We start from the raw sequence: 8,790 nt of genomic DNA on the forward strand, positions 1-8,790 counted from the left end.
AGAAGAGGAACTAAGCAATATCAACATAAGATAAATGATGGAAGCTATCTTCTGGCCACCAATATTTATTCCTTCCTTCCTTCTTCCTTAAAACCTCAGTCTTCTCCAGAGTGGCAAACTAACGAGATAAACATCTCCAGCTTCCTGTATAGGTAGAGGTGGGTAGGAGGCATGTGATGAGACTTCCAGGATCACTCATTTTCTTGGGGACAGATAGCTGGCATACATCTGTTTTGCCTTTCTTCTCCTTTTTTCTTTCTGCTGCCTCGAACTTAGACACAATGCCTGGATCTCTAATAGCCATCTTGGTCCATGAGTGACTTTAAGAATGCAAGTCATATGCAAAGGAAGGTATCACAAAAAAATAGTATGAGCTTAGGTCCCTGGTGGTATACTATAGAGGCACCATACCAACCCTATACTACCTACCTTCAGATTTCTTTTAAATGAAAGAAAAATCAACTTCTATGTTATTTAGCCCATTTGAGCTGAATCTTTATTATTCACAACTAAATGTAGTATACCTTTTTAGTAGGAGTTCACCCCAAAAGATGAATTTTACATGTGTTACTGAGGCAACCTAGGAAATATCCAAGATTGGCAAAGTCAAAAATATATATAGGACTGGAATATAACAATAAAAATGCCACCAACAGCCTGTTATCTAATTGCCTTGAAATATGCCAACAGAAAGGCATTGGTCTACATGTACTCTCAAAAAAGGGAGCCAAAGAGGAACAATGTATCTGCACTTATTGCTCTCACCTTTCATGGAAACAAGTCATTGTGCTTGACAGATACACATATTCTGGTCACTAGACAGATGTCCACTTCAATGAAACAGGAGTACATTCATGTCTTTTCCATGTCATGGATACAATTTCCCTAAATCTGCCCAATTCCTTTTGCTTTGAGCAGTTTCCCCATAACCTAATTAGACCTCTTTTATTGCAAGGAATAGAAACTCTCTCAAGGTAGTTCAAGCACAAGTGTGTGCATATGTGGTGGAGGCGTGAGAACATGGAATTATTGTACAGATACAGACAAGTTTCAAGGGTATCCAGAAAAAGAGGAGTAGCCAAGCCTTGAGTATATCAGAAACCAAGAGCCAGCTTGTAAGAAATGAACTAGAGAGAGCTGCGCCTACTTCAGGGAATTGAGGTGTTCTGTAAGCCCCAGAGGTTGGACGAAGGGAAAAGTAACTGACCGAGTTGCCCAAGCAAGAAAGAGGAGGCATTCAGGCAGCTGCTGCACACAAATCAGGAATGCCAGATTATAAAAGGTTTTGTCAAGGAAGACCTGATGCTCGGGGAGCCAAAACAGGAGCTAAAGGCAAGTAGGAAGGAAGTGGGCCAAGATGGTCAAAATAGATTCTCCTACCCCGTCCCACCTCCATCCCACTGTCATCAAGCCTGGGTGGTATAGGGAAAAGGAGAGGCTGTGAACTGGATACATTCTGAGGCATATACATCAGATTATTCCAAAATGCGACAGGAACTGGTACTTCCCAGGGTCAGCTCAAGCTTCTACTGAGGAGAGGTGAAGAGAGAGCCAACAAAGCAGGCTTGAAGGGTAGCGGTGCAGCAAAAGGAAGATACTACCTGCTCGCCCCCCACAGAACCCAGCGTACAATAAAGTGGTTAAGTAGAATGCAGCATGACTAACCACTGTATCAGCCAATGTCAATAGCAAGTGCAAAATCCCAGACACAGATACCACTTGGCTAAATCATCAAGATTTACTCATCTAAAGGATTTAGAGAGAAGGACACTTAGGAAAAAAATGGCTTTTTAAAGACAGAATGAGGAACAAGTCTCCAAACCCCCAGATCCTGAAAGACTGAGGATTACACCAACCTGATGGAAACAAAATACTAGTGCACTTCTTTGGGCCAGGTGTACCTCCTCGATTGCAGAGGTAGAGAATACATAATGTGATCACTTGAATACAGTATACAGTGCATTCGGACAAATTTCATCCTGAGACGACTTCAGTCCCCCCAAATGAAAACAGCCTGATCTAAGTACATTTCTGAACTCCACGATGAAGAGCTAGAATGAGGATCAACAGGTATCTCGATATTTCTGGGAACTCTAGGATTTATTCTGCTTAACATGTACATACACACAACTATTATTTATTATTAATTTATTATTGTTATTTTTAGAGATGGGGGTCTTCCTCTGTCACCTAGGCTGAAGTGTAATAGTGCAATCACAGCCCACTGCAGCCTCGAACTGCTGGGCTTAAGTGAGCTGACTGAGCTATGATTATTCCTGCCTCAGCCTCCTGAGTGGCTGGGACTACAGGCACATGCCACCATATCCAGCTATTGAGCACTTATCAAGGCCAGCTACTATGCTAAGTACTTCTGTTCATTATTTCATTAACCTGCACAAATAACTTCATGGAGAACATAATGATAAGTACCACTATTTATAGATAAGAACATCAAGAGTTAGAAAAGTTAAATAATTTGAGTAAATTCACAGCTAGTAATTAGCAGAAATGAGATCTGAATTCAGATATCTTTGATTTTGCGGAGAATTCTAATCATAGACTTCACCTTCTTCCATAAAACTCTTACAAATAAAAGCCAATAAATGAAATCAAGTGAACGGTTCTTTTTCTTTTAATGATTCATGCTTAGTTACCTAATCACTAAGATTAGGAATTGTGATTGCTTTTATAATATCCCATTAGCTGGTAAACAGTAAATATAAAAGCATCCACTATTTACAATAGCAAAGACTTGGAACCAACCCAAATGCCCTCAGCAATAGACGGGATAAAGAAAATGTGGCACATATATACCATGTAATACTATGCAACCATGAAGAGAATGAGTTTATGTCCTTTGCAGGGACATGGATGAAGCTGGCAGCCATCATTCTCAGCAACCTAACACAGGAACAGAAAACCAAACACCACATGTTCTCACTCATCATTGGGAATTGAATAGTGAGAACACATGGACACAGGGAGGGGAACATCACACACTGGGGCCTGTTGGGGGTTGGGGGGAAGGGGAGGGAGAGCATTAGGACAAATACCTAATGCATGCAGGGCTTAAAACATAGATGATGGCTTGATAGGTGCAGCAAACCACCATGGCACGTGTATACCTATGTTAACAAACCTGCCCGTTCTGCACATGTACCCCAGAACTTAAAGTAAAAAAAACAATTGTGAGACTACATTTCTGTTGTTTAAGCCACCCCTCAAAAAAGGATCAATATCTTATTTTTAAACGTAAAATATTTTCTTACATAATAATCAAAATGTGAAATATCTCTTGTTCCTTTTACAGGGGCACTGTTTTTTTCTTTTTTTGTAGTGTAAAAATAAGCATTAAACATTAGAGAGAAACCAATGTAGAAGACTGATTTCCATCAGGCACAGTGGCTCATGCCTGTAGTCCCAGCACTTTGGGAGGCTGAGGTGGGGAGCTCATTTGAAGAGAGGAGTTTGAGACCAGCCTGGCCAACATGGCGAAACCCCGTCTCTACTAAAAATACAAAATTAGTTGGGTGAGGTGGCGCACACCTGTAGTCCCAGGTACTCAGGAGGCTGAGGTATGAGAGTCACTGGAAGCCAGGGGGCAGAGTTTACAGTGAGCCAAGATGGCACCACTGCACTCCAGCCTGGGAAACAAAGTGAGACCCTGTCTCAAAAAAAAAAAAAAAAAAAAGATTCTTATTCCTCATCATTTCAAAGCATAATAATAGTTTATTTGATGCTTTTTGTGAATTTTTAACTTTTAACTTTTTGTGCAAAAAAACCCCTCCATCTTTAAATGCAAAGTTAATTCAGAAAATGACATTTTATTAAAATAATTATTTGCCATGTCACTATTTCAAGTTACTTTTGTAGGCACATGTAAGAAAGAACCTGATGACTCCTAGAAGTTGGATGATAAAGGAAATTATAAACATACACATTAAAACAAAATTAAGCTATAGATATGTCTCCTTAAAAAGACAGCATAGCTTCTGTACTATGTCTTGACAGGAACCTAGAGGATAGAATGGCATATCTAAAGCAAGAATAGGGCCCTTAGAGGGAGGATTGTTCAACAGTGAGGCCTAGATTAGGGGAATCTAATATTTTCCTCAAATAATGAGCCTTCAGGGCTGCTTCCAGAGGCTTGCCTGGCCCAGAGTCACTCCTGCCTTTTCTTGTGGTTGGTATATCCTAATAGGGTTGACTGATGCATCAGGATCTTGGCTGAATGGCAACAGCCTCTCATATCATCCAGCTAGTTTCCCCTGCTCTGAATTCATAGTAACTAAGCAATCTTTTCAACTGTAATGTGACCTCCCTCAAAGCTTTACAGGAAGAGAACATGCTGACCTTCATTCTCATCTGCTTTCTTGTGGTCAATGATTACACTGGTATTTTGATATTCACCAGACCAACTAACCCTAAAAACAGATCTCTCCTTGGTTGTCTTCCTTCAGATTAGTTTGTAAGTTGCAGTGGACTAATTGAATTATAACTGTATTAAGTGTTCTCTTGGCATAGTTGATGAGATCAACTATGATGATGATCTCATCAACTATGAGATCAACTATGAGACAGCAGAAAATACTTAATCTAATGAATTTTGTTGGATGTCAACATTTTTAAGGGAAGGGTAGGAATTTTGGAACATGGGGTGCATACTGAAATCCTCTGAAACTGGATCATGTGCTTTATAAATATTACTAACAATAAAACAAATATTAGTGAATGAACCTCTTCTCTTTCCAATGTCTTTTCATTTCCCACCCCTTGTATTGAGGGGAAATGGGTCTCTTTGTTTCTTGCAGTAATCACCAAGGGGAGAGCTGGCAACAGAGAAATGTATGGCCTGGATCATCCGGATCCTCTATACAGTACCTAACTGGGGCTTCTACTCAGCTACTGCTGCTAACAGGACATCTGTTCCCAGAGCTCCCTGTGCCCTTCACATGCACAGGTTCTTCAAATAATGATGTGGGGATCCCCAACAAAAGTACCAAGTCCCCACCCATTATTCAGTAATGAAATTGCCAATAGACAACTTGTCCTATAAAGAATATGTTTCAAATCAGCATTTTATTGCTGGAAAGGACCATTAAAAATGATCATATATTGGAGGATCGCTTTTGGCATCAAAGTCAGAGACCAAAACAGCAAATGTAAAGAGAACCTAACAGGAACAGATTTAAGGAAGCAAAAATTAAAAGAAATATGTCAATAAAATTGTTATTCATCTAGGAGAGATGAGATCTTACATCTATCAGAGCAGGGGACTAGAAAACAAATTAATAAACCACTAAAAAACAAACTAAAAAACAAGAAAAATAGGAAAATGTATGTAATCAAAAAGATCTCTTCACTTAGAAACAATAACATTCTGTAGACAAACCTTGTGCTTAGATCTTGGATTTTCTTTTCCTATTTTTTTTTTTTTTTTCCAGCTAGGTCATGTTGGCTTCACAACAGATCTTGGATTCTAATATCATTTTCCAATTAAAGGAAGCAAGGCTCCTTGGAGAAATGGATGATTCTAGGGCCGGGGTGGGAAAGATGCAAGATGAGCCTGGAGAAGCTTGTGGTGCAGCATATCTGTATTCCCAGCTACTCAGGAGGCTGAGGCAGGAGGATTGCTTGAGCCCAGGAGTTTGAGGTTATAGTGCTGTATGGTCGTGCCCATGAATACCCACTGCACTCCAACCTGGGCAATATAGCAAGGTCTCATCTCTAAACGATAAATAAATAAATAAAATAGAGTCTATTTAAAGTGAAAACACTTAGATATTACAAATATAAGCCAGGCACAGTGGCTCATGCCTGTAATCCCAGCACTTTGGGAGGCAAACCTTGTGCTCTGTAGACAAAAAAGAAAAAAAAAATCCAAGATCTGAGCATAAGCTTTGTCTACAATTATATATATGTGTATGTGTGTACGTATATATGTGTACATATGTGTGTCTACAATTATATACATGTACACACATATATACATATAATTGTAGACACATATACATATATACAATTGCAGCAATTAAAAATAGTAGAAACAATGGAGTGTTAAGTTGTAATAATTTCCCAGAGAGTAGATTAGAAAGGCAAATACTTAGAAGATAGGAGTGAAAGGATAGTAAAATTAGGAAGTCTGACCAGGAATTTCTACTGAAAAAAAGAAAGGAGCTGGAATTACGCCTGTAAAATAACAGACAAAATATTAAATGAGCTTTAATATTTTGTCTGTTATTGTCTGGGAGACTGAGGCAGGCAGATCACTTGAGCCCAAGAGTTTGAGACCAACCTGGCAACATGGAAAAACCCCGTCTCTACAAAAAATTAGCCTGGCTTCGAGGCGCATGCCTGTATTCCCAGCTACTCAGAAGGCTGAGGTGGGAGGATTGCTTGAACCCAGGAGATCGAGGAGGTAGTCAGTTACATTCCAACCTCAGTGACACAGTGAGACCCTGTCTCAAAAAAATAAATAAATAAAAATAAAACAAAGTAAAATAAAAACAAAAGAGAACAGGATGGAAATAGGAAAGAAAATATGAGGGCAAGAAGACAGGTGAGAAGACTAAAAAATACTTTTAAAGGGAAGAAAAAAAGGAAGAAGGAAAAAGAATGAAACAGTAATTATTGCAGAAATAATATAAGAAAGCATCCCAGAATTGAAGGCTTTGTGTTTTCGGATTACAGAGCTCAAAACACTAGGCAGAAAAATAAACAAGAAAGCTAAGATTTATTATGTTGAAATTTCAGACCACTGGAGATAAAGCGGTCCAAAAAGCATCCTGAGAAAGTAGAAGCGATACCTAAAGGGAAATTGGAATGTCATGGGACTTCTGAATAACTGCACCAAAAGCGGGGATACCTCTCTGGGAAGATCCAGCCAAACCTCCTGTCAGGGATTTATGCTCCATTCTCCCTTTTTCAGGAAGTTAATACAGAATATACTACATCAAAATAAAATGATGCAAGTAAGTAAATCCAGGAGGATAAACCACAGGATCTAAAAATTCCACATAAGTGAGTAAGCAGCACATTTCTCAGACCCATGGTGAGGAGAGTCCCAGGAAAACATCTGTTCAACAGGCTGAGAGAACGCAGGTGCAAACTGGAGCAAAAGGAGAAAAGGCTCCCGGAAGCATCTGGAGACCTCTAAAGAGCTGTCTCAAGGAAAAATAATGGAACTGAGTGATTATCTGTCAGATTTAACCATAAGGAATATTCTATCTAGTGCAAACGTATTCAACTCAAGAGTCAAAGAAGCGTCATTTAATATTTTGTCTGTTATTTTACTTTCTTCCTGAAAAGCTGGGTAATTTTCTAGCCTATCATATTACCATAAATAGAACTTTAATATGGATTTTGAAAAGCAAATCAATGTAAAACAGTTGTTAAGAATACAGACGCTGGCGTCAGCCAGTCTGGCTTTGTAACATGGATCTTGGCTTTATCTGCTATGTGATATTGGGCAAGTCACTTCCCTTCGTTGGGTCTCACTTGTCTCATCTCTAAAATAAGGACAGCAATAGCAGCTTCCTCAGAGTACCCGTAAAGCACTGAGTATGTTTGGTGACCTGACATCATTATGTTTGCCTCTCCGTGAGAATTCGTAAAGAGAGGACACAAGAAATGAGGAGATGAGAAGAGGGAGGATGGTCTGTAGGGGAATAGGGAAGGAGGAAGATACAAATTGGGAGGAAAATGATATAAAAATAGGTTTTATTAAGCAAGTCTTGCTGTATGTTATACACTATAATTCACCTCTTTCTGTTTTCTCAAAAAGCAATCCTCACTAAAGACCTACATTACTTTCCTTTTCTTTGCTTTGCTTTTTTTGAGATGAAGTCTCACTCTCTTGCCCAGGCTAGAGTGCAGTGGCGTGATCTTGGCCCACTGCAACCTCTGCCTCCCGGATTCAAGTGATTTTCTGGCCTCAGCCACCTGAGCAGCTGGAATTACAGGTATGTGCCATCACGCCCAGTTAATTTTTGTATTTTTAGTAGCAGTGGGGTTTCACCATGTTGGTCAGGCTGGTCTTGAACTCCTGACCTTGTGATCCACCCGCCTCGGCCTCCCAAAGTGCTGGGATTGCAGGCGTGAGCCACCGTGCCTGGCCAACTTTTATATATATATATATATATATATATATATATATATATATATTTTTTTTTTTTTTTTTTTTTTTTTCTGAGCAGAATTTATTGGTTTTTTTGGGGGTGGTGGTGGATGTGATACTGTACTAAGGTTGGTTTCTAGGTGGTTTAATCTTACTCTTATTACATATTTACCTTACAGGAGTCAGCAACTTCACCACAAAGGCTGTTGTGTTTAATAAGCATCTCCATTGCTTTGGCTATCTATCTGACACATAAGTAGTCATCAAAACAAAACAAGCCACGAGAACTTGAACAAAATGAAACAATAAGTGAAATTTATTTTAATAAAATTTTCAATTATAAAATTTTTAATTATAAAAGAATATTTAGACGTTAGGCTATTCTAACACCAATCACAGTAAGAAAGATGAAGATTACAAACCTTAACCCGCTTAGTACGGAATACTTACAAAACATAGAGCAGGGTTTCTTGGACTCGAACTCCTGAGGCCCGCCCCAGCCTCCCAAAGTGCTAGGATTACAGGCGTGAGCCACCGCGCCTGGCATAGAGCAGGATTTCTCAGCCTGTACACTGTTGTCATCTTGGGGCGGATAAATCCTTGTTGTGGGGCGTTGGTCTGGTGACTAGTAGGGGTTTGGCCTCCAACCACCAGCTGCCCCCGCCGCCACCCCC

The sequence above is a fragment of the Cebus imitator genome, unplaced genomic scaffold (genome assembly GCF_001604975.1).
Source record: "Cebus imitator isolate Cc_AM_T3 unplaced genomic scaffold, Cebus_imitator-1.0 Scaffold103, whole genome shotgun sequence".
Lineage (NCBI taxonomy): Eukaryota > Metazoa > Chordata > Mammalia > Primates > Cebidae > Cebus > Cebus imitator.